Source organism: Protopterus annectens, chromosome 2.part2 (assembly GCF_019279795.1).
Source record: "Protopterus annectens isolate FY-2018-M chromosome 2.part2, PAN1.0, whole genome shotgun sequence".
Lineage (NCBI taxonomy): Eukaryota > Metazoa > Chordata > Ceratodontiformes > Protopteridae > Protopterus > Protopterus annectens.
In genome coordinates this window covers 1,121,631,721-1,121,653,637 of record NC_056730.1, presented here as the reverse complement: position 1 = coordinate 1,121,653,637, position 21,917 = coordinate 1,121,631,721, and the positions used below count along the sequence as shown (strand labels likewise).

At 37.7% G+C, this 21,917-nt stretch overlaps 1 protein-coding gene across 8 annotated transcripts in view; it reads left to right on the top strand.

The window, feature by feature from the left end:
- Nucleotides 1-21,917, top strand: part of APBA1 (amyloid beta precursor protein binding family A member 1) — a 1,810,703-nt gene that overhangs the window by 761,965 nt on the left and 1,026,821 nt on the right. The gene's annotated exons all lie outside the window — the stretch shown is intronic.

Genomic DNA, 21,917 nt, shown 5'->3' with positions numbered 1-21,917 from the left:
ATCTGTGACTGTGCTCACTCTGAAGCAGGGGAGACAGAGGAGCCAAATGTATCGATTCCAGAGAAGGGGACCTCAGCCTCTTGTGGCTCCCTGAAGGCTCCGAAGTTTCTGATGGAGCCTACGGGGAGATAGTCTTATCAGTTCCAGCCGGAACCGAAGTAGCAGGTAGAGTCTGAACCAAAGGCGGCTCCAAACTTGGAGCCATCGATTTGGTAGATTTAGGGGGTTTCACAGGCTGAGTCTTGGCCGGTGAATCCTGGGGCTTTAAAAGGCCCCTAAGAATAAGCTTATTATTAAGCTCCTGCAGAACTCTTGGACTAAATGCATGGCAGATAGAACAAGAGACCTGCAGGTGCACAGCGCCTAAACAATAGACGCAAGAAGTGTGCCCATCTGTCAGAGACATTTTCTGACAGCATGAGTCGCACTTCTTGAACCCAGACCCCTTGGATTCTTTGGACATCCTGTAACAAAAATACAATAATAGCTAACCAAACAGAATACAGTCTACAGAAAAACACAGTATACTACAGACTAAAGCTAAATTTTTTTTTGTTTTTTTTTTTGATAGGAAAGCCTCTAACTCAAATGGCTAGCCTATAAAGAAGGTAGAAAGAAAGCCTCTAACTTAAATGGCTAACCTGACAGGAAAAGAATAAAGGGGTGGAGGGGGAGAACTCTCTAAATTAAACAAGTTCTAAAGGGAAGGGAAGGAAGCTACAAATACACACTTAGCTAACACAACAAATATAAGACTAAAAATTAACAATAACCCCTAGGAAAAAGACTTTTTCTAGTAAAAAAGTTCTATGAAGAAACGTTGTACGAGCCTGAGCCAGAAAAATGACACCTCGCAGCTGAAGCGGCAAACAAGATCTGGGTAGCTAGCGCTAGGCATCATGGGATAAGGGGTAGCCTCGAGCCAGTAAACAGCTCTTGAGCTATAGAAGATGGCCGAGTTGGAGCCGAGGAATCGAATCCGATCCCAACCAGCAAGAACGAAGGCGAGATAGACAACTTAACATTTATTAATACAAGTATTGAACTAGACAATTTTAATCTAAATGCAAAAAATGTAATGAATAAACCATGTTTTATAATGAGAAGAGAAAAAAGGGAAAGAAGAAAAAGGGATAAATAATATTTCCCTAATCATCTGGCTTTAGTGCATTTAAATTTTATATACAATTTGTTATATTCACCTTAGTATGGCATAAACAGTAAATGTCAAACAACAGTTTAAAATGTGTTCTAGCATAATAATCAAATAACTAAAGCTATAGTTCTACTAAAACTTCAATCCATGAAAAAGTAATCTAACATCCATGTGATCCCAAGGATATTGTTAATGTATATATATATTGACTTTGGTGAACCAGTGTATAAAGATATAACATCTATATATTCTACTGTATTATTATTAACCTTAGTACATTGACTGCTTAACTTATCACTATGCATATAACTATTCATTCATTGTTCTCTAACAGTTTCAAAGCACTACATAACATGAAAAATCTTTTAAAATAATTATTACAATAAAATTAAGATAACTTATATATGTATATTTGCATAATACTAATAACATATGTATATATTATTTGTAGGTGAAAATCAATCTTTACAAAATTACAATATAAAAGTTAGTAAAATTAATAAAAATAGAATAATGATACTAGAAATCAGGCTCAAATATCTTGGTGTATGTTGCTGTTCATTACTTATACTTTTCCATTCACTCCCCCTCAAGTTCTTTCTTTAATCGTATCATTTTTGGATACGGGTATGATAAATTGTAGTTTAAAGGCATTAGACATCACTTCTCAGTTCTTTAACAAAAGCAGTGAAAGTAATTCTATTTTCTTATGTGCGTTTGAAGATTCTATGCGACTGAGGTAATCATGCAAGTTTAAAATTCAGCCAAATATGTCAGGAGCTGAGCATCGAGATCAAGAGGGAATAATTCTACTCGGAGAGGCTTCTCTGGTCTATTTACGAGCCCCGTTAACTCAGGATTACACTTGAGAGTGTCTCAGTGGGAAAATGTAAGCATGTTCTTCAAGTATGAAGCTTTTGAGCACCTCAAGACTTGCCCAGCGTTTACAAACCTGGAATCTATAAAACAAGGGCAAACGAAAAACGGAACAAAACCACCATAACATCCTACATCATAAATCTACGTATTTCAGCCGTTTATACAGCTACGAAACTACAAAACATAATTTAATTGCGAACCAAGAGAGGGTAGCCAAAACCATGCACAAGACACGAACACTACTACCCTCACAAAGCCCAACCAAGAGCCAGAAGTAACCATCATCTCAGCGACTTTAGAACACAAGAAGAGCCACATAAAATAAAACCAGAGATCCATGACCACCAATGTAACAAATGACAACTGTCTCTGCAGTACATATGTAATAAAATATATAACAATCACCTCTCTATTACATGTAGCTATTGTATGTTGCTGCACATATCATAGACAAAGAGATGCCAAAGAGACATCAATATATATAAACGCTAACTATACACTACTGTTTAAATATACCAATCAGTTTTGTTTCTATCTAGTAGTAACAACAAGCTCTATCGCACTATAGCTTACTGTAATAACCAAAAGATGAAATTAATAAATTAATTTAGCAATATCATGAAACACTAAACACCCTTTTAATTATATAAGCAATGCAAAATAACTATTTGATATTCATTTTAAATAAGATTAAGATTATAAATTGTAACATGTTCAAAATAACAACAAAGGAAAATATTTAAATAATAACTTACCAGTTCTCTCAATTTCCTTCTCCTCAACTTCTGGGTTTTATGCAAGTAATTCAGGCATTATTGGTCTTATATGTAGTGAAGATAGTCACTTCTTATGTTTTTTCTTTTGTTCTGTACTGATCCATGTTCCATTTTCAGCAAGTCTTTTTGTTCTTGTATTTATCCACTCCATATCTTCAACTTTTGCTAGTATTTGGTTTGTTTTAATGTATGAGAGGGCAGAATCTACCATCTTCAAATATATTTGTAGTGTTTTGATGAAAGATTTTCAGTCTAGCAGGAAATAGTAATTGTGTTTTTATTTGTTTTTTCTTTAATTCTCTAATCAAAGGTAAAAAGGCTTTTCTTTAAGATAATACCAAAGGAGAATAGTCATTGTCAAAATGTATCAAATTGTCTTTTATTTTGATTGGAACTTTAGACCAAGCAGTTTTAAGGACAATTTATTTTTCATGAGAAGATAAAAATTTAACAATTACAGATCTTGTTAAGTTAGTTTTACTATTTTTTGATGAAACTAGAGACCTGTAAGCTCTCTCAATTCCATAGGAAAGAGCCTCAGGAAGATGTAAAACTTCAGGTATCCAGGATGACAGAAGTCTCTCCATATTATTATTTTCTATATTTTCAGGTAAGCCAAATATTCTTATATTATTACGACGGGACCTATTTTCAAGGTCATCTATTTTTGTTTGAAGTAATGTATTTTGCTTTAAAAGAAATTCTATGTTGTGCTCACCTTGTATCCGAGTTTCCATGTCATTTAAGGCTGTTTCAGTCCCAGAAATTCATTGTTTTTGTTGCTGCATATCCTCATGAAGAATGTCCATCTGCTTTTTAGATTTTTCTTTAAAAGTGTCCAGTTTCATATCCAATCTGTCTATTTTGGAAGTTAATTCTTGGATGTTGGGTAATAAAGACTGCAGTTCCTTTTTAAAAGTTATGTCAGTATGTGAAGCTTTGGTGAAGCTCATGTTGTTGTCTGTTGAAAAAAAAACTGATTTGACAAGAAAATTAATAGTATCAAAAAAAGTTTTTTAATACTACCCAAGTATATGTTATAAAGAATCCAATGGTATAAAAATGTCCACTATTAGGATAGTATTTTTTAAAAATTCCGGTCAAAAATAATTTGAAAAGACAGAGCTGAAGTGAAAGGCTGCTACTCAGAGCTCATGCTATCCACGCCTCAGTTTTTGTTTCTTGAGTATTTGTGTAAAATTAAAAGTCTGGGGAAAATGTGACATGGATTTAAACAGAGATGAGGATCAGTAGAGCAGTTACACACACAATCAGCCTACTGGTTATTACTGTGTCCATGTAAGTTACAAAGTGGAAACATATATTCAAAAGAACTGTCATGTGTGATATGGGGGCTTATCAGAATAGCTCATTTATTTATGTCGATGTACATTGTAAACAGCATTACAGGTATCGACAAAAAGCAGGGAGTATTGAGTTATATTGTGAAGTGTAGAGTGCAAATAACAATGCAAGAGACACATTTGTCTAAAAATGAGCAAGTGAATTTGATAACAAAAGGATTTCAGGGTGGACATTCATTAGTATGTCTGAGACAAAGGGAAAGGAGATTAGTGTTAGAGATTGCTTGAGGTGCTGAAATAGTGATAGAATAGAAGAAAAAGGATGGCAATGGTGGGTTTGTGGTAGTAAGGGGTTGTTTGTGTGGGGAGAAGATTACTCTACCATGTATTACTGTTGCACCTAAAACTACTACTTTGGAACTTAGGAGAATTTTGGGAGACATAAACTTTCAGCAGGAAATATATATAGATGAGGACTGGAACCTGATTTGTAATACTGAGGATATATTTAGAGACCTAGAAGGGGAAAATATAACAAAAGGAATAGTTTTCTGAAGAAAGTTGTGAAAATGTTTGATATAGAAGATATAAATTTAGTAGCAGACTCTTGATAGAATTTGAATATTATTCCCCACGATACAACTGGACTGGATAGAAATTATATTTCACCTAAGTATGTGTTTTTAATTGAAAGTTTTGAGACCCATCCAATAAGTATATCAGATCATGCACAAAAAGAACTAAGATAAATATGCACAGTAATGATATAAACATGAGACATTATTATTTTACTATGCATCTGTTAAAAAGAGAGGCATGTAAGAAATGGGTAGTGTACGTGAATCGAGAGGGAAAATATAAATTACTTCAGAAGGAATAACTAATAAGTGGGATAAAATTGTAATGGAGTTAGAAATATGGTAGAAACAGGTGATTGACAGATATGGGAAATTATTTAGGAGTTAACGAGGTTTTAAGTGTTGCAAAAGAAGTGGAAGTGGGATTTCTGAGAACAAGAAGATCAACTGCATAGTGCTAAAGGGAAAAGAAGAACTTAGAAATGTTTCTGTTAAGCAACTATTTCTAGTAGCAATTTTGAGGTGCAAAAACTACTAGCAGAACAACTTAGGCAATGAAAAGTAGAAAGAGTTCTAGCCGGATATAGGAAGCTTGTGACAAGAGAAACAGTTGGAAATCCTTTAGAGGTATTATATATAGATATATATATATTTATAGAAGTGTGTGTGTGTATATATATATATATATATATATATATATATATATATATATATATATACATACACACACACACACACACACACACACACACATATATATATATATATATATATAGAGAGAGAGAGAGAGAGAGAGATTTCTAAAATTTTATAAAAGGTTTTATAAAGCAGAGGAATGGAGAACCTAAGAAAAGGCACACATGGAAATTTTTATGTAAATTATGCCACGGTTAGCGAATGATGAGGCTCAACAATTAATAGCTATAACTGGAAAAAATCAAATAAAAACAATAATTTATAAGGAACCAATAGGGATGTCTCTAGGAACAGACTGCATTGCTGCAGAAATGTAAAATTGGGAGAAAAGAGAGTGATAAACATCTTGAAGGCTTTGTTTAAAAATATTTTAAAAAGTAGGTCATACCACCTTGGAAACTAGGATGACTCTACTACTCAAAGACAGCAAATGCCCTTCATATCCAGCTTTATGTAGACCCATTTAAATTTTAAACCATAAAACATATTGTGAAACTTTCTCAGCAGTCTCTCTCATCTAAACACAAAAACAACAAACTAAGGTGATCACAAATGAAACTAAGTTTCATTGCTATTACCTAACACTACCAGAAACTTTGCTTTTATGTGTGGAGCTTTGCCACCACCACCCCCCCATGCCAGGGCTGTGGGTCACACCCCTGGAAATTTAATATACTAAATCCACAGCCATGAAAAAAAGAGGATAATTCTTGAAGTTATATTACAGTCAAACTGATGCAGTTGAACTGTACTGTAATTCGATCATTGCCACCACTGACAAAATTTTCCAAAATCCACTTCATGAGATAAATGTGTGCCTCAACCAAATCAACTATAGCCATATAGATATGTGTACATACATACAGACACACACATACATATATATAAATTATTGTGGTTTTCTGATGAGCAGGCAGACATTTACAGCAGTAATAGGCAATGCTAACACCCAAGTTCCTTAAAAAGTAATATGGTTAATAAGGAGACTATTTGAACAGTTTGAGATAAGAATGAAGGTTGAAAAATTAATTTCTGAAATGCTGTGTTTGAACAAAGGAACCAAGAAGTGATATCCTCTTTTCCCACTGTTACTTGTTTTATATTTAGAGACATTATGAAGGAAAAGATTCACAAAGTCAAGGATATAGCTGGTTTGATAATCTAGACACGCTCACTTTATTCTCAGATAATGATATTTTGTATGGGATAAATCCAAAAAAGGTCATTTCAGTATTGTGGAATACTTTGAGTTTCAAATGTTTTTGAGATGTAAAACAAGTGAAGCTAAAACAAAGACTGTTGCAAGTAAACTGTGCTACCACCCATGAACTGGTCCAGTAATATTCTTATTTATGGGGGCATAGTAAGATTAAGTATTTAAATGTATATATAGAATAAAAGGATTCTGTTGTAGCAGCTAAGAATATGTGAGAAGAGACTAAACAGAAGTTAATACAAAAAAACTCTTACTATGAAGATGGTTAATAAGATACAAGCTGTAAAAATGTTTTTAGTCTCTTTTCTTAGGCATATCTTATTGACCAGAGGAGTAGTTCTGGAGGATAGTTAATAAAGAGTTGGAATAATTTTATTTGAGAATCTAAGAGGGCAAAAATTAAGTTGGATAAGTTGATTCTCCATATAGAACAAGGTGGTTTAATGTTACCTGATTTGAAAGGGTATTCTAAAGCTAACTTAAGCAGAGGATTATAAATAAAAGAGGAAAAAGATGATTATGGAATGGGGGGAGTCTGTGAGATAAAGAGAGACTAGGATTTTCAGTACAGACACTTAATGAGAATTGTAACAACCTTTCATAGTATTATATTCTTACAGCAGCAGAAAACATTCTAAGGGCAAACCCAGTGCGTGAGTGAAGAAAGGAGCTTTTACCGTTAGGGCTAGATGTAATTAGGAATATAGAAAATAGGCAAGAGGGAGCTGGATTTTACTGAAGAAAATCAACAAAAGATCCAAAATTTTGGGAGGGACTAAGCAGGAGTCTGGACTGCAGGTTAGAGACTGCCATCCATATCATGGCTTTATATCAGAGTATAGACAAAGAGAAAGGAATAGAGGAGTGTAAAAGGAAAGACTAGCTGTGGTAAACTTTTTAGTTGAAAGTTGAAAAGAATATGCCATTAAAATGAGATAATTAAGGTATATAAAATATTACATGATTAAAATAAGAATTAATCGGAGGAGATTAGAAAAGACTGTGAAAGAGAATAGAAAGCCACTTTATAAAGGAACAAGGGGAAAAAATCTGTGAGGCTCTCCTAGATATGTTGAGAAAGTCCAGAAAGATTAGGATTTTTGCATGGAAGTATTTACTTAGTTATTTTTATATCTCAGGTAGACTTCAGAGGATTTTTCCTTAGGTAGCTAGCACAAGTTGAAGATAGACTGGGGAAGAAAGTGGTAATCAAAAAGATTTGTTTTGGAAATGGAATGTGTTAGCACATTTTAAAAATTCCCTATTTAGTACATTGACAGATGTGCTGGAGGAGCAAGAGGTAGTAAATAAGGAACTTCCTGTTTCTCCACAAATTCAAAATCTTCACCAATACTAGAACCACAGATCTAAATCTTCGCCAACAGATGAATAAAACATGGTGGAAGGACATGCTTATAATCCAGAATCTTTTAAAATTCTGGAATAAACTTCCCCTTCACAATAAGTAGTGTGATTCTCTATCTTCTTTAAATATAAACTAAGTGGCAGGATGAGTATTGTCAAATTTACTCTGGGATTGAATGCTATGACCTTCCTGAAAATTGTTAGTCTAATGAAGGCTAGGTATAGTGGGACTGTGACCTCTGTAATGGACACAGGTAACTCATAAATGGTTCATCTCCCAGGCCTATGCTTACACTTGTCAAGGGTATCAGAACTTGTCAAAGATGTGGGATGAATGGCTAAGCTTAAAAAGGCCTTTGTGGTTGTTATCCTAGTAAGCACCCATGAACCTTAGATGTGGATACTATGTCCTTTTAAACTGTGCCACATAGAAGAATTTTCTCACCAACATGGACACATGCTGATCAAAGTTCAGGTTACTCTCAACCTGGGTTCCCAAGTCCCTTATCAGTGGATGTTCTCTTAGGGCAGCGTGTTATCAATGTTGTAATGTGCAGGGGTGGTTGTCATCCCAAAGGGTATAATTATGTATTTTGTTAAATTGAGTTTTAGGTTATGGCTCTGGCACCAGTTATTTGTCTGTGCCAGACCCTTCTGGATGGTATCTTTGTGGGATTCAGTGATTGCACCCATCAGTAAATGTGGCCAGACAAAGGCTGTCTACATTTTCCTTGACTTCAGAGAAGTATATTATGAACAGGAGTCTCAGTACTGAGTCCTGTGGGACACCACTAGTAACAGGCTTCTTGGTGGAAGTGGATCCCCTCCACCCTATCTTCATGTGTCCTATCCATGAGCCATTCAGCTAGCCTTCAGGTGACACACGGATTTATGCTTAAATGTGTGGGTTTATCCATAATAGCTGTGTGTGGTACTGCGTCAGATATCTTTGCCAGGTAGAGGCGGGCAATATGCACCATTTTGCCCTTGTCCATGGCTCTAGTGACATTCTCAAAGAAGTCCACCAGGTTTGGTAGGCATGACCTGCCCTTGATGAAACCAAACTGCAGTGTGTCTAGTGTTTGAAGATTTCCTATGTCTTTATCAGGTCCACGATAATTCTTTCCACGGCCTTGCATATAGGAGCAGTCAAACTTATGAGTTTGTAGTTCCCTGGGTCTATTCATTGCCTTCCTTTGTGTAGGGGGATGACAGTTGCAGCCCTCTATTCCCTAGGAATGAAGCCTTTCTGGAGGTTTTGGTTGAACAGAGATTCTAGTGGGCCTGACAGGTCATGTTTCAAGTTATTTAGGAGGCATCCTGGAATGTTATCAGGACCTGTCAGTGCAGTGTTTTTTGCTTTCGAAAGTCCAGTGAGGACATGTTCTTTAGTGATAGCTGGGGGAGATATAGTAGAGGGTATTTCTTGGGGGCAACTGGGGGTGATAGGGGGTTGAAATTGGAGCTAAATTTATTATCCATCAAATTTGCTGTGTCTTCTGTCCAAAGTATAGTGAGCTTCATTTACTATTGGCTCAGCACACTGTTGACTGTTTCCTTTAAGGCTGCATACATAACTGAAAAATGCCTTATAGTTATCCTTAGCCTGGGAGGCTATTTTCCCTCAAAGTGGCTTTGGTGGGCTTATTCCCATGAGCTGCTGGTTGAGACTAATGAGGGAGTTTTTTGCCTCTTTGATATAGCTCTTCCTATTTTTGGACAGGATTTTCATTCTTTTGTTGTACAACCTATTTAAACTGTGGATCCACCAAGGGAACTTGTTTTTGTAGTTTGTCCTAAGTTTATTTTGGTTTGGTACTGCTGTTTCTATGCAGGTATTTACATACTTCTACAGGGTTTCTGTAAACACTTCTACCCAGGGCATGGTGTTCTGAGTTTAGAGTGTTGGCATGAATGAAAATTGTTAAAAAGAAAACATGTAGGCCACATGTCAGTAGTAATAGAAATAGTTATTATGATTTGTTTTATTTTCTATTGATGTATGTGAACTTGTGTTGCAATTTAAAATGTAATGAATTAATAAAGATGTTTAGAAAACACAAAGAAAAAGGATTTAAGTAATACCACATCTAGCAGTGTAGGTAGGTGATAAACAGAGAATGTCCAGGTCAAGTTCCAACTAATTGGAGAGAATAAGAGAGATTATTCTAAACACCAGCAGTGCAATGTTAGGCAGGTGATCACTTACCAACTGCAGCAGAGGGATGAGCATTACCAGATGTATTTATTTATGTTGGTTTGTATGTACATATGTATGTATGTATGTTTTTTGTTTGTTTATGGAATACTAACCAGCTTGTGAATAAATACCTAAGTTCATACTGTGCATTCCTCTTGGCAATAGCATTGGAGAGGGAACAGGACAGTCAGAAAAATTAGAAGTATATTAGGAAAATTTAGTTAAATGAGAGTCAGCTGATTGTCAAATGTAACTAGTGCATTTTTTTCAGAGATAAACATCACTACAGCCATAGTGAACATATCGAAACAAGCTACTGTTGTTAGCCTGATCTGGATTATAGCAGGATGGAAAAAGGTTTTATAAACGGGTTTACTTTCTTACAACGAAAATTCACTTTTTCAAAATGGGAAAGTACATCCCCACTTAAGCAAAAGTGCACTTTAACGAAAGTGCACTTTCGCTTAAGCTCACTAGACCAAACCTACCGCGCCACAATGGAGGACATTGAAAAATGGGCTATGTCCTCCACTGTGGTGCGATAGTCACGTACCTTAGGGTTTGGGCAAGGGTCAAGGTAAGGGGATAGCCCCACTAACTATCCCCTTACCTTAACCCCTGCTCTAACCCTAAGGTCCGTGACTATCGCACCACAGTAGAGGACATAGCCCGAGTTTAAATGTCTTCCACTGTCGTGTGATAGTCACGGACCTTAGGGTTAGGGCACAGGTCAAGATAAGGCGATAGCCCTGCTATAACTATCCCCTTACCCTAACCCGTGCCCTGACCCTAAGGTCTGTGAGTGCTAGCCCGTTCGGTCTAGCGGGTTCGTGAAAGTGTACTTTCGCGTTAGTGTGGGTGTACTTTTGAAGTTCGAAGTAGTGAACTTTCGTTCTTTAGAAGTACTCCCCTTCTAAACAGCTATGCAGAAGATAGGAGAGATGGAAAATATTTTGAATTATTCATTAACAGCCTGGCATTAATTTGCAAAGTTTTTTTATTAGTTCTGATCACCACATTGTTCATATATTTGTTGAATTTTAATTGATTTTCGATGAAATAGCCAATAAGCTTAGTAGGACTGTCTTCCTCAGTAGACAAGTGATCAAGGGAAGTTATGTAAAGATGCAGCATAGACTGACTTGAGATTCCATCAATGTTAGTGACCGTGAGAGAGTTGCAGGCAAAAAGCCTGGACGTTTTCAGAGAAAGATATCACTAGCACTGCTTTAGAGGCCTTTAAATGCAGCTCTGTCTCATTAAACTACAATTGTAGTGATTGAAAGGTGGATCGCGGCCTTGGCATAACATTCAAGAGAAGGATCGGCTACTGCAGTGATGGAGTTATCTGCATATTGAAATAGCAGCTTCCATAGTTGTTAATCATGCATGTTGCAAATAGAAGTCAGTCTGATAGGATGCCCAGAGGAAATTGTAGGTTGACTGGGAGGAACTGAACAAGTGCACTTTTCCCTGCAGCTGTCTGTTATCATTGTCCCAGAGAGATAAACCCTTCCTAAAGGGAGAAATAAAAAGTGACCTTCCGGGACCTGCTTCAACTTGAGAGTGACATACTGTGTCATAAGCCTGTGACAGGTCGTGGAAGAGTGCCCCTACAAACTTACTGCAGTTAAGCAGGCTGCAGGTGAAATCAACAACCTGCAGGAAGGCAGTGTCTGTACAGTGCTTTGTTCTACAACTTTGCAATATGCTGAAGGGTAACCGTTTATAAATCCAAAAATCTATTAGTTTGACTCCAGAAGTATTGAGATTGAATGAGCAAAAATGTGATCTCACATGTGGGAAGTCCTAGGCCACTTTTTCCTGGAGTATTTCCTTTCCTTTTAAGTGTCACACAGAAAAAACAATCAGTAAAAACCAGAAGAAAAATCTAGCAAGGCTAGATTTTCCACTGTGTGATTACTTAAACCTCTTGTATTAGAGGCGGCATGGGATATCTGCAATTTACCTTTTAAGGACATCAGGTGTTTCAGCTATGTGGCAATTCTGAATGTCCATGACTTTTTTTTTCTTTTTTAAGTTTATTTATGGACACATTCAGTCCAATAAAGCCAAACCCCACTAGCTGTGGACATGTATGTTTCAGCCTTCTTATGGCATCATCAGCACAGCATAAGTGGAATGTTTGGCTAACTTTTAGAAACACAGGGTTTCTTTTTTAAGTCTATTTATGGGTACTATTTTGCAGACACCCTAATGGTTATGGATATCAGCTGGGTACACCACCACCTGATGTCCTTAAAGAGTAATTTGCATATACGCCATATTGCCTCTAATAATACAAGAGGTTTAAGCAATCGCACACTGGAAAGTCTAGTCTTGCTAGATTTTTCCTTTGAAGACTGGCGATCTCAGAATTAGTATATAAAAGTAGCAGGGTGTGAGGTGGTGCAGTTACTTGTATTGAAGGGAGGTGAGTGGGATTTAACCCCTACAAAACAAAAACAAAACCTTTAAAGAGGGGCAGCAATGTTTGATATTCTTTGTCTTCCCGGATTTAAATCCAGGGCCCGTAATTACGAGTCTCAGAATTGTGGTAGGGAGCTATGTTGGAGATGTGTGAAATGAAGAGATGTTCCATGAGAATGCACACATTTTTGATGGATTTTACAGAGTGAAGATTGAAGGTCTATTGGCAGTAGTACAAAGTAACAGAATGACCATCTTTGTACAGTGGCACACTGAGTAACTGCTTCCAGTTAGCAGAGGCATAGCCTTCTCTGACAAAGTGGTTGATGAAAGTAGAGACTAGGTAAGAAACAGATGTGGCTGCAGTTTTCAGTAAGTCATGGAACAGTCTATTAATTGCAGAAGACCCTGCTTTAAGCAGATGTGTGTATGCTGTAGTTAGAGAAACTAAATTTTTACTGAAGAGCGGACAGTTGCTGTTAAACAGATCAAAGAAGCTGTACGATTCTGGGCTTGACTGACACTTTTTTAATACAGTGGCATACGGTATCATTGAGAATTAGGAAAAGGGGGGAGGTGTTGAGTTATGACAAGCATAGAGCAGCTGGTTAGTATGCCTCCATAGCCATTTTTTTGTCATTGATGTGTAGGCTGTGCTGTTCAGTGTAGTCATTTTATGTGTTTATTTATTTTGATTTAACTGTTTTGTTTCTGTTACATGCCTTTATAATTCTGACTTGGTTAGGAGCCAGCCTTATTTTATAATAAACTGCCCACAAATAATCTGTCTTCGCCATTATTAATTTTAACAGAAATCCAAGGCAGACTGACCTTTTTGACACATCTTTTTATTTTGGGAACTCTGCTGTTCACTGAGAAACAGAAAGGAAGAGGAGTCTAAACAAGATAGACCAGTTGATGGAGTTGAGAAATATGATTAAGTAGGAACAGTCATTTTTCATATGCACAGAGAAGCAGAATCTTTGTACCATGTTTATTTTAGTGTTATTCCATACTAATAAATCAGGCAAGTGATCACTTCTGTACCTCTGGGTAGCACACTGCCAAGGAAAGAATTTGTCAGGACCCAGGCAAGAGTGCTTTTGTGACCCAGAGTTCTTGCCAGTCCTAGCAATAAAATTGATCATCCGGTGGAGCAATCTAGTTGAAGTGAAGACTGACTGAAGCCAATTGTAGAATGTTTCCTGTCAACTTCTGTCACACACAAAGTAACATGCTTTGAGCTGACATTTACTGAGAACCAGTGATGGCTTCTCTGGAAATGATTCATCAGTCGCAGACAAAATATGTAAGTAAGCCTTTGAAAGAAATATAGCTTTGTTGATCACTGTAGGTACCAAAGAATCTTAGATTCAGACAGAAAGTAAACCAGTAGCTTCCGTAGTGTATTGTGATGAATCTGTTTGTTAGTATGTTTCGCCCATGGTTCAGAGGCAGACAGAATGGTTGGTAGAGTTAAAGCTAGTTGCGAGTGATGTAAGTTTTATTTCTCATGCTTGTAGCATTAACATGAGAAATGTTCCATACATTAGTCATCCTTTGTAGGATCTACAGTAATGTTACTTACCTGTGTGCCTTGATTTGGATGACCCTTACCTCAGAGAAAGGCCAAAGGAGGACAAGACAGAATAATGCCTGAGAAAGGAAAATTATCTTTTTTTGACTTTCTAAGGTGCCACTTCTTGGGCATATGTATTTGGTGTGGGAGTAGAACCTATAGCCTCCTGCACCCTAGGCAAGTATGTTACTAACACTGCAAATGACAACACACACAGGATTGCAACCCCCCCCCCCTTAAAGTGCATTGGAGTATCATCTACATGAAACCTAGGGTGGGTCTCCATCTGTACAGTACTGAATTTGAATAGGATATTAACATTTTATGAGTGAAACTACAGCTGACACATTAATACCAAAAAGTTCCACTCAGAGGGAATCAAAATCAGAGATGATGTGGACAGGTGTGACAAGCAGCATAGTAGGTAAACTAGATGAGCAATGATTTAATAGTAGCATACTAAGATTATATTGACTTGTCATTGTCCAGTTGGTAGTAGAAGCCTTGAATCTGATTAGATAGGCAGATGTGGGTAGAACAGCTGAGGATACATAGGACTATTTAGCTTAGTGTATGAGATGGTAGCCAGGGTGGGTGGGACCACTAGAGACCAATTGCCCAGGCTTCCTCATTTTGGCACAGAAGACTACTAAAACATTTTGTAAGGCCTCATTGCATCACGCACAGCACACGTGGTGTCCAGTAAGGCATGCTAATGGTAATTGCTATTGTATATTGTGATTGATTTATGAGAAGGGGACGGGTAGTTGTGAAAGTGCCCTGGAATCCAGACAGGGTCAGGATTTGCTTATGATCCAAGGTGGTTTAGAGGTACTGACTGATATAAACTACCTGTAATTCTAATACAGAGATATGCGGTGTGCCTGAGGTGTAGATAAGTGTTTTGTAATGATCTCTGCAGGTGTCAGTAGTACTTGTGCATTGACCTTCTTAGTGTTATTTGAAGGACATTGCTATGAATATAACATAATCTAGTAGTTAGTCATTAGGTATATATGTCCCTAGGGGAAGCCTGGCAAAGGTGAGTGCTTAAATGTAAATTAAAACATTAGGCTATATAAGTAATTCAGGAGAACTTCTTAAGAAAAAAATGGTAAGGTTTAAGGTGCCCTCACCAAACATCTCTAGTTGGTGCGAATACCACCTCGGGCCATTTCTGAAAAGGAGATACTACTCTAGTGGAACTAATTTGATCAGAAAAGAGTAAATAAAATAATTTTAAGAATTTCCTAATAGCAGAATATTAGAAACATCTTTAAGACATGTTTGAGTGGAATAAGGCACACTAGAATCGAGAAGTATGCTGTCATTGGCTCACAGTCAGTACTACATTGGATTCTATACTAAGAATCAATTTTGGCAATATCCCTTCCCCCGAACAAGAACCTGCACAGATATGACACCTTTAATTTTAATGTAATTAGGGTGTTGAATGTTGTACTTTGACTGCAGAATATAAACTGCCAAAGTCTAGTGGCACTGTCATAAACCATGAAAACACTTCTGAGGATCAGCAGTAACTAACAAGAATGAAATTGGGTTCATCCATGCATTAGCATGGAAAAAGCAGCCGCTAAAGATCAGACAAGCGCATTGTAATGTGGCATGCCTGTGAGTAAGATAGGGAATTACACGAGTGATGATACAGTTAATGCAGTGTTATGGTAGAGCTCTGCTCTGCGATTTATAATAAGGTAACCTTTTTTAAACCCTGATAGTCACTGCTGCTTTTTGATTTAGCTGACAACTAACCACATGGGAGTTGACAGAAATTTCTTTATTGTAAGAGACCTGCTCTTCCAGTTATTAAGGACAGTTTCAGTGACATTTGAGAGACAAAAACAGAAGAACAAAGCTCTGCCCTTGGAGCCTACCTTCACACTGCTGCATTACCCTTGAAAAGTGATGCATGCCAAGCAGACATACTTTTCTTATACAGATGCGTGCATATATGTGTGTGTGTGTGTGTGTGTGTGTGTGTGTGTGTGTGTGTGTGTCTACATACATATGCATACATTTTATATGTATATAAATGTGTATTTGTATGTATACACACACACAAACACACGACAGAGGGCAGAGTATTTGATAGCCACTTTTAGATGTGGAAGACACGTGATGTTTGGCATATTACCAGCATTAAACATCGTACCTTAGATATTATGAAAATGCAGGAACTGCTAAAGGTGACTATTTACTGTGGGGGGATATACATTTGGATGTAGTCTAGTAGAGATGTTAATTCAAATTACATCTGTGTGGTCACAAATAGTTAACATATGCAACATTAACCATTTTATGTAAGTGGAAGTCCTAGCAAGCATGTGCTGTATATGAGTACACTGGCAGATGATACAAGCACACTCATACAGGAAATAAGTTTCAAGCAGAGGATTAAACAGATTCACAAAGGCTGCATGTTGCTCAAAATGTAGCACTGTTTAGGAATATGCCTGATGGGGAAGGTAGCTAGAAATAAAATATTTTAATTCATAGAGAGAATACTGCTGTTAACTGAAAGAGGGGTCGCTCTTTTAACTTTAACGGTTCAAATACACATTTGGTGGCCATTCCAATAAGTGGAAAGTGCTACATAGTGTCAGCAGATGAGTATTTTACTTAGGCAATAACCAGCTAACTAAGATGGATTTTTAGGATAGGATGAAGGGGTAAAGAGATGATAAGAAGGGAAACAGGGCTACTCTTTCCATTGTGCATAGGTATGAGAGTTGCGGGTAAGTAGTCTAACAACAAACAATGGGGCTTGGATAAAGGGAGATATGATGAGGTAATTCAGAAGGAGAGGGCCCAGGGTCAAGTATGGAGGAAGGGCTGAAACCAAAAGCTGATCCATTAACAACCACACACACACACACACACACACACACACACACACACACACACACACACACACACACACACACACACGAAGGGTGCACAGGTATAAGAAGACCACACACACATACATAGATATGAGAGGTGCACTGGTGTAAGAACACCACGCACACCCACACACACATACATACATGTGGGGGGCACACTGGTATAAGAAGACCACACACACACATACATACATATGAGGGGTGCACTGGTGTAAGAAGACCACACATACTCACACACACATTCATACATATGAGGGGTGCACTGGTGTAAAAAGAGCACACACACATATACATACATACATACATATGAGGGGTGCACTGGTGTAAGAAGACCACACATACCCCCCACATGCACATACATACATATGAGGGGTGCACTGGTGTAAGAAGAGTCAGTTCCAGCCACCGAATCTTGATGTCCTGTAAATCTGTGAATAACTTTTTAAAGAATCGAATCAGGAGCAGTGGGGTATCCAGTGCAGCTTCACTTAAAGTGTTAACCCTGAAACAAATCAAAAATATTTTGAAAGTATCCGCAGCTCATTATGTCTACCACAGAACTATAAAGGCTGATTTTAAGAGTAGAAAATGCAGACAACACCTGATGCCTTGTGTCAGAATAATTGTAAGACTATTAATTCACAGTGAGAAGACCCATTATGTTGCATGTAAAACTACTTTGTCAATTGTTTTTGCCAAGAATAATTTGAGCAAATTTGTTAGTAACATACTGGAATATGTAAGATGACGTGCTAGCTGCACACAAGTAGCGTGACTTCTAAACAATACTAAGTTAACCATAACAGCTTCAGTGCAATCAGAAGAGTTAGGTTTACTTAGTGGTGCAACACAGCACCTGAAGATACCCAGTGTAATGTTAGGAAATGAATAGTACAAGCACAGGCCAGGTCAGGCCAGAGCACCCATACAACAGAGCAGTTGTAACATGAGTCACTTGGGGAGATAGGGGTCCTGCTGAAATTACAAGGACGACAGTTGTAATCCTTGGAACTGTGAGGCTAAAAGTATGAAAATTGCTGTGTGTGTGTGTGTGTGTGTACACATATATAAACATATATACAGTGGATATGAATAGTGTACACACCCCTGTTAAAATGCCAGGTTTTTGTGATATAAAAACATGAGACCCCAATAAATCATTTCAAAACTTTTCCCACCTTTAATGTGACCTATAACCTGTACAATTCAATTGAAAAACAAACAAATCTTTAGGGGGAAAATATAAAAAATAAAAAACATACAATAAGCTGGTTGCATAAGTGTGCACACCCTTAAACTAATACTTTGCTGAAGCACCTTTTGATTTAATTACACTATTTAGTCTTCTTGGATACACACCTGCCATCAATTAAAGAGACTCTGATTAACCTCAAATAAAGTTCAGCTGTCCTAGTAGGATTTTCCTGACATTTACTCAGTTGCCTGCTACAACAAAAGCCATGGTTCACAGAGAGCTTCCAAAGCATCAAAGGGATCTCATTGTTGAAGGGTACAAAAAATTTCCACAGCATTGGGTATACCATGGAATACAGTGAAGACAGTCATCAAAAAGTGGAGAAAATGTGGGACAACAGTGATGTTGCAAAGAACTGGACTTCTCCCTCCAAAATTGATGAAAAGACAAGACAAAAACTTGTCATGGAGGCTGCCAAGAGACCTACAGTAACACTGAAGGAGCAGTAGGAATTTCTGGCAAGTACTGGTTGTCTACTATATGTGACAACAATCTCCCGTATTCTCCATATGTCTGGACTATGGGGTAGGGTTGCAAGATGGAAGCCTTTTCTTACACCTTAAAACATCCAGACCTGGCTAAAATTTGCAAAATACATAGTCTCCCAAAAGCATGTGGGAAAATGTGTTATGATCTGATGAGACTAAGAATGAACTTTTTGGCCACAATTCCAAAAGGTATGTTTGGCGCAAAAACAACACTTCGCGTCACCAAAAGAACACCATCCCCACGGTGAAGCATGGTGGTGGCAGTATCATGCTTTGGGTTTGCTTTTCTTCAGCTAGAACTGGGGCTTTAGTCAAGGTGGAGGGAATTATGAACAGTTCCAAATACCAGTCACTTTTGGCCCAACACCTTCAGGGGTCTGCCAAAAAACTGAAGATGAAGAGGAATTTCACCTTTCAACACGACAATGACCCCAAGCATACATCCAAATCAACAAAAGAATGGCTTCACTAGAAGAAAATAAAGTTTTGGAATGGCTCAGCCAGAGCCCAAACTTAAATCCAATAGAAAATCTGGGGGTGACCTGAAGAGGGCTGTGCACAACAGAATGCCCTCACAAACTGACAGATTATACAAGTTATAGGTTACATTAAAGGTGGGAAAAGTTTTGAAATGATTTATTGTGGCCTCATTTTTTTTATATCACAAAAATCTGGCATTTTAACAGGGGTGTGTACACTTTTTATATCCACTGTACACACACACACACACACACACATATATATATATAAACTGACAGATTATACAAGCTATAGGTTACATTAAAGGTGGGAAAAGTTTTGAAATGATTTATTGTGGTCTCGTTTTTTTTTTTATATCACAAAAATCTGTCATTTTAACTCACTTAACACTTTAATATCCAGTGTACACACACACACAAACACACACACACATATATATATATAAACTGACAGATTATACGAGTTATCGGTTACATTAAAGGTGGGAAAAGTTTTGAAATGATTTATTGTGGTCTGTTGGTTCTCACCTTTCGGTCATCTGGCATTTTAACAGGGGTGTGTACACTTTTTATATCCACTGTACACACACACACACACACACATATATGTGTATATATATATAATGCCTGAGGTAGCTTCCCAGTTCCTTTCTACCACCTGCATAATTTGCATTTTGAATCTAACATATGTCATTGGGAAGGGCTCAGTTTCAGTGATCAAACTACATAAATCTTAGTTACTTGCGGGTTATAGAACACAAGGTAGGGCCCACAAGTGGCACACCTTATACTCTCTGGGAGAGGTCCATGACGTGAAACATTGAGATAATGACAGAAGCTTAAAGGTTTCTTCAGGGCTTCAAAGATGGTGGTTTGCCAGCACAGGAACTTCCATGACAGGCCATTCTGGATCCTAATCTCTCTCTCTCTAGTGTTGTTCAGTTTGCATCTTTCAAATGTATACTTTTTGTCTCTTTTTATGCGTGTGTGAAGGATTAGACATGCTCAAACTGGGAATTCCCTTGAGAAACTTGAAGGTTCTGTCATGCCACATTCCTGTATCATTTCTTTCCTTTGCTGTAGTAGACCAGAATTTTTAGTTTTTTTACCCTGCAGTGCAACCGGTGTTCACTTGTTTAGTTTCAGTATCTCACCTTTTGTCTTTCTGTGTTACTTTGCGAATCTCTAAATAACTCTGTTCAAAGCTGCCACATGGATGCAGGATGGTGGGTCCAGCATGAAACCCTGAATGCTGTTTGGATGATGGCATCCCAGTCCCGTAAATGACTCTCACACGGGCTGGAAGGAATGTGCCAGCAGGAATATGAAGGGGTGAAGGCTAGCAAGCAGAGAGGGATGAAAAAGATTCAGAAAAATGCATATGGATTAGGAATTATATGCAAGCTAGCACCAAGATACACTCTTGAAACCAAGACAGTCATAAATGAATAAATAAATAAAAAGAAGAAAAATTAAGCAGCCCGTGGTATACACCCATAGCAATTTGGAGTATTGTAAGTACTTAGGCAGTAGCAGACTTGAACTGTAAAATACATTTACATCCTTCATGAAATTTAGTTCAACTTTTACCTTTCATGCCAAATGTGCCAGCTGCTGGCATTTTACAGTACTGGACCCACAATGCTCAGTTGTGTGGCATAGAGAGATGATACCCAGATTATGACATAAGTGACCTTGATTTGAATAGTAACTTGGGGACGAGCTATTTTGGGTAGGATGAATAACAACATATTAAGCCTGCTTGCTCCTCTTAGAGGGTGAAGGGAAAGAGAGGATGTGTTTGGAATTTCTGCTGCTGCCGATCATTAGTGGAGACCAGGAGTTCAGGTGATTGGCATCTGTCAGCAGACACGTGGGTCAGGATCTGATGAGGCTATACATTACTGCGGAGTCATGGTGGTCCCCTCAGTGTGCCATATTGCATGTCCACAGGCAGTGAGTGTAAAGCCAGCACATTGAGGGGGGGTAGGGCTTAAAGGAACAACTCACCTGGCCAGAATGTGATGACCCCCAGAAATCCACACTACTCCCTGGTCGTGGAGGTATGCATGCCCTAGATGCTGAAAGGGTCTTTCTATTTTGAGGCATAAGACCCACATTAAAAAGGGAAATAGATTCATAGTTTATGAATATCTGTATATTTGCCATAAGGCATTTTAAATGCAGAGTTTGGGTTCAAATAGTAAACCAATGATCCCATTCAAAATTGAAATGATTTTTAATGGTATTTAGTGCATTGGAATGTCTCATATTCAGTTGTAATTTGTTTTGCAGACTAAAAGTGGAACAAGAAATACATTTTGACATTAATGAGGTTCTACATACATCCATATTATAGATGAAGCTACCTCCTCTTTGTTTGAAGAGGTTCTCTATTCAGTAGAAGCCCTAAGCTGCTCTTCCTGTGGTGCCCTGAGTGCCAAGCATAAATTGACCCTTGGTTGCCTGTAACAGATGGAATATAGGCCAAGTAGTTCAAGTCTGGTACAATAGTTAAAATATGTAAAAGCTGTAATTCTTCTGGTGAATTTATTCTGTAAATTTTCTAAAATCAACAAATCACACCTAATGCAGGAACAAAACTGGTTGGAC